Source organism: Balaenoptera ricei, chromosome 3, assembly GCF_028023285.1.
Source record: "Balaenoptera ricei isolate mBalRic1 chromosome 3, mBalRic1.hap2, whole genome shotgun sequence".
In the NCBI taxonomy this organism is placed as follows: Eukaryota; Metazoa; Chordata; class Mammalia; order Artiodactyla; family Balaenopteridae; genus Balaenoptera; species Balaenoptera ricei.
This window is the reverse complement of record NC_082641.1, coordinates 71087525-71095944: the sequence shown is the minus strand read 5'-3', so window position 1 is coordinate 71095944 and position 8420 is coordinate 71087525. Positions and strand designations below refer to the sequence as shown.

The 8420-nt window shown below is 36.2% G+C and overlaps 1 long non-coding RNA gene across 2 annotated transcripts in view; it reads right to left on the bottom strand.

Annotated features, from left to right (window-relative positions):
- Positions 1 to 317: 317 nt before the first annotated feature.
- The window catches only part of LOC132363691 (uncharacterized), a 38300-nt gene continuing 30197 nt past the window's right edge, over positions 318 to 8420 (bottom strand). For both annotated transcript variants that reach the window (XR_009502641.1, XR_009502640.1), the window contains one exon: positions 318 to 630. This is a non-coding gene — a long non-coding RNA (uncharacterized LOC132363691). The remainder of the gene's footprint in view (positions 631 to 8420) is intronic.

The window sequence follows — 8420 nt, the reverse complement described above, 5'->3', positions numbered from 1 at the left end:
AAATAGTATAATACATGTTATACAGAGAGAAATGTAAATGTGGCCTAAAAGAACATTTTGAGTCAGTTTCACATTAAACATTGAATAGAAAAGTTGACTTATCTTAAAATAAAGCAAGTCACTACATCACTCTGCTACAGGCAAACGTTTTGTTTGTAAATAAAGGTGAACTGACAGTGCTTGAAAGTGTAGTTCATCAAAATCACAACAAGAAACCAAATATTATGAACATGTAAAATTCCATGTTTATTTAATATCCATTACATAACTGGTTCATTGAAACCAGACTTTGTAAAGACAAATAACATTTCTGATGAACATGAACAATATCATATAGTTGAAATTCATCCTGTATTTTCACATGCATAAAGATGTCATGATGCAAGAGTTTCAACAATAAAGACCTTGCCGTGAATTGGCATGGCATCTCTCAGCGCTTTAAGGCAGCACCAGCCCCATCAGCTTGAGAGGAGAGCTTAGCAGCTTTTCATTCATCAAAGGGTTCAGTGGTCAGCATGTCCGCACTCAGCTGTCGTGGAACCTTCCCCCAATATCTGAGTTGGTGTCCAGTGTGGTCTGTGTCATGGGTACCTTCTCAGAGGACACATCCAGAGCTTAGGAAGGGTATTCCTAGGACAGAAAAATAACAAACAAAGCAAGAAACTAAAGGGAATATGCAGTTAATGTAAAAAGGCTCACTTTAGTCAAGGAGAAGTATGGTATGCTTTACAATATCAATGATTGTATTTTTATAGTTGCTCATATTTATTAACATTTACTATGTGCCAGGCATGATGTTAAGCACTTTTTTTCATTCACCATCTTATAAAATACTTTGAAATAAGCACTATAAGAGTACTTTAAAATAAGCACTATAATTATCTCTGTTTTTTAAATAGGCAGATGAGCTTGACAGAGGTCAAGAAACATGAATGTGATTCACGGTATGTAGTAGAACCAGAATGCCCTTTGTGGTATTAAACACAGTCCAGGGAAGGCCAGTTAGCTTCCTGTGCCCAACATTGTGGGTGAGCTGATAGCTTCCTCAAAGCCTTTCGTAGCCCTTTTCTGCCTTGCTTTTCTTTACTATGGAGGCTGGAAAACTAAAATTCTTGATATTCTAAAAAGACCTCTTTCTGTCTCTCTGATAATATTTCTCTTTTTCTTCCAATTTAAATAATTCAAACCACAACACAGCTTTCCTTGCTCCTAGGAGTAACCATGTGATAGATTTCAACCAAGGAGAAGGTGAAATTGGTAGCTGGGGCTTCCCAGAATTTTTTTTTTTTAAAGAGACAGACTTGGTTGTACAGCAGGTCTCTAGTTATGAGGGTAAATCTCATGTTAAGTGTTCTAACAGGAAGGAAGGAAGGAAAAAAGAGAGAGAGAGAGAGGAAGAAAGGGAGGAAGGGAGAAAGAAAAAACAAAAGAAGAGAAAAAGAAAAAAAAAGAGAAAGAGACATACTCCTGGTCTCTTTGCCCCTCCATCCTTCTTCTTTATCTATCCTGGGTTATCCATCTTCATATTTGTTAATACATAAGGGGAAAAAAATCCTTTCTGCTAAGCCATGTTAATTTGGTACTTGTGGCTGACTATACTGATTACCTAAAACTACTTTTTAAAGTTTTGTGACTTATTGAGGGGGTGGGAGCAATAATCACTAGTATTTGTTAAATAAAAGGATAAACGATTGAGTCATATATCTTAATTGTGGTGTATTCTATACCATATTTATACAATTAAATTAATGTTGGGTGACTTTCATATGAATGCTAAACAGTAGCACATCTGAAATAGCTATCAGTTCTTCTTGCTGTAAGTATGCAGGTTAAAAAAATAAGATAAGCCCTCCTGGGTTATGTGCACAGAAAGATGACTATGGACTTGATCAGAGGGCTCCAAAATCCAGAATTGAACTCATTATCAGGCCCAACAGAGAAAGGAAGGAGAAGAATCCAGGAGGGAAAATAAGAAATCTTTGCAGAAGGTGAGATACTCAGATTAAAAATTTTTTTCAATTAAATTGAACAACACCCACTTTCTAATCCACTCCCCGTGTTAATGATTGAAATCCCATCTCCAGCGCTCATTGGGTGTGTGATCTTAGACAAGCTTGTTTCACCTCTCTGAGTTACCAACTGTTTTCAACCATAAAGTCAACGTTTTGCAACCCATCTCATAGGATTGCTTTTAGGATTAACTAAAGCAGTGAATGTGACTTGCCTAGTACTGTGCCTGACAGTAGAATACAAGTAACAGACTTTAATTCCCCTCACCCCACCCCGGCCCCGCCAATCCAGTTCCACATCACTCATCCCCTTTGACAGAAGTTTGACTTCAAAGACTGCTGTCTAATCTCTGAAAGCATTTTTCCTTTTCTTACTTAATAGCCCAGTCACCATAAAAAGACCACATTCTGTTGGACACAGATTTTAGTGAAAGAAATGCCTCCTACGAGGATGTAAGCTTCCTGAAGGTAATAACCATGTCTTATCAATGTTCACATTCCTCAGAAACTTGAGTTTCTGAAGAATTTCCAGTTAGGATATCTGAACCAAAAAGAATGTTTGAGCCCACTATATCAACATTTAATGTTTTATCAATCCAAATGACACCTTTTTAAGGTACAATCTTGTCAGCACTTACTGTTCATTAAGCACAATGCTTGAGGACCCATAAAGCAACTGTAAACAAAAGCAGCCCCATAGTATGGATGATAATATGAAGGAATAACAAAGCAAAAAAAAAAAAACCCAAAATATTTTATAATATAATAGTTGTTTACTGTGAACTATTCACTGTGCTAGGCGCCATTATACATTAGAAAGGAAAACCAAGGGTCAGAGACTTGACTGGCACTGACTAAAAGTGCCTTACCCGAGTTCGTCTTCAGACCTCTCATTTCCTAATGTCTGAGACCTGTGCACTTCACATACTGCATCCCAGAAGACATGCCAATTATGAATTTATGGACAAAAAATGGTTTGGTTTGAGGACCTTAATTATTCAGATCTATAACATCAAAATTATTCATTGCTAGTAAAAAACAATAATAATGTCTAATATTACTATTGCAACATACAAAAGTCTCATTTAATCTTCACAACATTTCTGTGAGGTACATATCATTACCTTCTCATATGAATAGATGTTGAAATTCAGATGGCCTTTCCCAAGTGACAGACCTTAGACCCACACACTGACCCCATCACCCAGTCCAGAGTTCTTTCTACCATACTCCCATATTCTGCTCTCCATGCTACTTTGCCTGAACTTCAGTGAAAAAAGGGCAAAGGAAGGGATGAGGATGTGGAATTATTACCATTTTGGTCCTTCCTCCTTCCATTATCTCAAGTGCTTTCTGCTGAACAAGGATTTTTTAAAAACTGGGTGTCTTCTGAGAAGGCATTCTGATCAAGTATGGATTCAGTAAAGCAAGTCTTCCCACTGAGCATGGTTGGGCAAATATTAGAGTGATTTTCCAAAGGTCCTTAGTTCAAGCTTGGTTTTCAGTGCGTCCTTTTTCTCTTCCTTAACATCTGTTTTCAAACCAATAGTGAGTAATCACTTTATAAGCTAACATAGCTCTGGGGTATTTAACAGGTGCTGGAACTCATGTCTAGGTCACCAGTTCAGATCCAAAGATATATGGTTCCCTCTTCTTCTAACCTATGACTTCAAGCAGTAAGACCCGACCAATATCTTTCAACTAGTATATTGTACCACAAAACCATTCTTCCCTACTTTGATTTAGAGGTGCTGGTGAGGAATCAACTAGGATTGTTACCACTGAGAACTAGCAGGGCAGTAACCATCATACAGTCCACTGACACATAGCATGTCTTTTATGCTGTTAGAGGCAGGACAGCTGGATATAAGCAACCAGGTAAAGTAGGATAGCATATATTCCTTAAAAAAAATTCGTTTTGAGTTTGGGAAAGGTGAAATTAGGGTGAGAAGCAGAAAGAGAAGCAAGGAGTAGTTGACAAAGAAAGATAATGATGATCCAAATTTGAACTAAATCAGAAAGAATGACAAAATGAGTCAATAGCGAAACATGGAAAGGAGAAAGAGTCAAATGCCAAATGTATCAACTTTGAAGAATAGAGAACCCTGGACAATAAAGCAGAAGGTCAGCTAATTCAGCACTCAATTATTCTTAATTAGCTTTTTGATGATCTTTAAGTATTTAACAACTTTGTCTTCAGGTATTATTAAGGAAAGACGCCTGAATCAGGAAGACTCAATAATATTTACAGATAATATCCTGGTTCCTGGAGTGGACAAAAGATGTAAAGGTGTCGTTCACAGCCTAGCACTTGCAAAGGCTTGTTTCTGTTCGATTGTGCCATACCTTACATATTTCTTATTTTACTCCTTCTTGAACCCCTGTTTACAATTGTGAAATGCCATATTAGCAAGAGTGAACACTTCTATTTCACTGTTCTCACTAACAAATATTTACTAATTTAATCTTTGCAACAAACCTCTAAGATAGGATCTATTATTATCCCCATTTTACAGATGAGGAAACTGGCATAGAGAGATCCGGCAACTCTCCAAGGTCATGGAGAGTGAAGCTAAGATTCAAACTCAGGCAGTTTTCTCCAAGTCGTTGCTCTTAACCATTACACCATATTTAACGCAGTTAAAATATTTTATAGTTTTCTAAGTATAAAACTTTAGTTACAAACAAAGCTATAGGTGTGTTTCCAAATATTTAGTGGTTCTGTAACTTTCCTGAAATCAGAAACTATGATTTAATTCCTAATCTATTTAGGTATGCAAATTATATTTTTAGAAATAAAAAGGATAATATTATTTTATCTACATAATTATAATAATTACTATATAAATATGAAAATTTCATGAAGAACCTAAAAATTGTAATATTTTAACTGGCTTTGTTCAAAAGCTAAGCCAGAGCTAATGGAGCACCTCTTTGAGGCATGCCTAATTTACAAATAACAAAAGACTCCTATATTCCTATCATCATTTCTGGACACTGTAAACATTGTTTGTATTAATGAAAACGCTAGTTCAGTTGGTGGCGTTTCAAACAAGGAAGCAGAGGCTGTACTCTGGAGCTGAACATAAACATAATTGGAAAAGGTGATGATGAACTAAACCATATTTACACAAGCATTTGAAATTATGGCTCGTGAGTCCTGTAGAATAATTTTCCCCTTTAAAGACAATCACACACAGTACCCTATTGGTTCATTTCTAGGCATCTTATTCATGCTATAAATCTCCCAGTTGGGTAGGAAATCTAGTCCATATATCACCACCATTATTCAAATTAAGCTCATTTCCCTTGCTGAGTGCTTAGACGAAGTAAAATCTCAGGATTTCTCAATTTGTTTCATTATGTTTTTGAAATCAGAATTTCAACCACTGGCAATTAGAATGACAAACTCCTAGACTTTATATCATGGTAGGGGAGGAATGTGCATGGGAGTGTGTGTGTGTGTGTGTGTGTGTGTGTGTGTGTGTGTTTCATTCATGTGCCCAAAAAGAGACTATTGCAACGATGACAAAAATTTAGGACTAGAGACTGGTAAATTAAGTATTCTCTGAGAAAATGCAAATTTAAAATGAGGTGGACTTTACCTCAGTTGCATATTTATTTACCAGTCAAAGTCATAGAAAACCCAACCTCATTTCAGGCTTCTTGAAAGGTAAACCAAAAAATGATTAAGCATCTCTGATAAAAGTGTGCAGATATGGCTGGAATGCTGAATATTACAGATAAAAAAAAAGAAACTTTCTACACTTAAAAAAAAAACAAAAAAAAAATACCAAAACTTATTCTGACCAAAAGTCATTTCGAGGCAATCTAATGAGTAAATTGTGAACATATCAGCCTGAAGCTTTCCTGAAAGTTGCACACTTGGAGTTTCCATCTCTGGCCTTACTAGAAGCATGAACTTTCCATCTATATATCCCAGACATATACTCTCCAAGAAGACACCAGCATAAAGTACACTAGGGTAGTGGTTCTCAAAATGTGATCCAAGAACTCCTGGAGTTCCATGGAAATCCTATATATGGCTTATGATTTAAGCCAATCAGTGGCAATGGCCATCCTCTTTGTTTTGGCATAAGCTAATATTTACTTATGATCTACAGTAAAATTAGACATCAGCTCCTACTGCCTCATCAAAGAGAGCATTAATTCTGATGAATTACTCTGAAGGGTATGGCTGGAGTAGGAGTAGGCAGTGGATTCTTGGCTTTATCCAAGTGGCCTGAAGATTGAAGTATTTTTCCAGGCATGTTCTTGGACACCCACTTCTATGGCATCCTGAGATTTCCAGACTACTATATTCTTTGAGAAAAAGTTTATCCATTCTAAAGGAGGTAGGTTTCAAATGACTATATGGGGTGTAGTTTCCATTGGAATGATTTCTCTTAATCTTGAGCTTTTACCATTCCCATTGCTGCAGTGCCTGCCCAAAGGGACCGTGGTTCCTAAAGTCTTCAGACTGCCTTTCAGCACATTAACATATTCTTCCCAATCTCACAATGGTAGCACCTTAAGGGAAGGAGTTATGGACTTTTTTCTTTCTTTTTATCTTTCTTTTGTTTGTATGCCTAGCACCTAAGAGTCTGCTCCATAGAATGATCTTAAATGAATACATGAAGATACCTAAAGTAGATGATTTGCTATAGAGTGATACTTGATTACCTAAATGTAAAATTATTATCACAAGGAAAGTAAAAAACATAATCCTAATGTTTTTTAGAAATGTCTAACCACCTCACGCCCTGCCAAAATGTTTCCTGATACAAAGGGCACTTCTGTGACAACCTCACTCCCCTGCATAGTCATTTGAGAAAGAACACGGGCTACCACTTTCACATCATTGTCTCCCTGCGTCAGATATATGACACTACATGAATCTAAAAACCTTCTCTCAACCCCAAGCTTTAGACCCACTAAGCTTAGGCGTCATTACCAATTCCGTGCCATTTTATGATAGCATCTAGACCACAGTGCTTAAGCATCTTACAACAGGCTCTTTCATGAGCACTCGTGTTTTGGAGAAGGTGACCAGTCTGTCACCATTCAGGGCTCCCAATGTCAACTCACTTTTCTGCTGACACCTTTCTGGCCCATCAGAGATTGTAGAGGAGAGATAACTGTGAAAAGACTATTTAAGTCTGATCATTGAAGCAATTAAACAATGCATCAGATTAAAATGGTATCACTATCATCTTAACAACTTAGACTTCTTAAAGGACTGAAGGAGAGAAAGAAATTTGATAAACTTTGACTTCAAATTTGAGTTTTTGAGCTATTTACCTCCTGAACGTAAAATTTCCAACTTGCATCTGTCCGTACATCTGCATAATTATTCCCTCTATGTGGAATGTTCTTCTTGGCCCCTCCAAGACAGCAAACTCTGTCTTCTGGGACCATGTTCAATGTGATCTCCTCTGTGAAATCTTTCCCAGTTTCATCATTAAAACACACTCTTATAATTAATTTCTTTTTTTTTAATTTATTTTTATTATTTTTTTTGAATTTTATTTTAGTTATTTTTTTATACAGCAGGTTCTTATTAGTTATCCATTTTATACATATTAGTGTATATATGTCAACCCCAATCTCCCAATTCATCATAATTAATTTCTTACACACATTTCTCCTTGGTCAAATTCTAAGGCCTGTGTCTTGTTCATCCACATTTATCTACATGTCTACATAACACTGAGTGTTAGATATATTAGATACTAAGCAAACATTACGTTCAATGTAAATAATTAATGAGTGCAACCACCCGTCAGAGATTTCAACTCCTTCTCCCTAAAATGGATGTAGAATTAAGCCATGAAAAAGAAAACCACCTTAAAACTTGATAATTTTTTATTATTATTAAAGAAACCATTCATCAAGGAGGGATGAAAGATAAATTTCCCCTTTGGCCTTACATCCTTGTCCTTTCAGACTGGGCAAAAACCAAACACATTATTATTCAGGATAATTTAATTCTCATGGTTCTGGGCTACTTGATTATAATTATCTGCTGTAGCACTAATAAAGAAGAGAAAAACATATAAAAGGTAAAGCCATCTGCCTTGACAAAACCAAGTTCCAAACAATTCCAAGGTCTTCACTTTTTCATGATGATTATATATCCGAGGGGTCAACATTAGAACAGATTTCAAGCTCCTGCTCATTTCCTCAAGCAAGTATGATGAAACCAAAAGATCAAATAACGTTTTCAATTGATAATATCTCACTACAAATTCTTAATTTTTTACAAATGAATTATTAAAGTTGCAAATGGTAGTGGCTTTCTTTAAAGAATTAGTTAAAGCTCTCTTTAAGTACTTAAGGGATAATAGAGAACAAGAAAACTCTTCTGTAATTGGTTAAAGGGCAAAGGTATGTGTGCTGTTCACAGGGGGT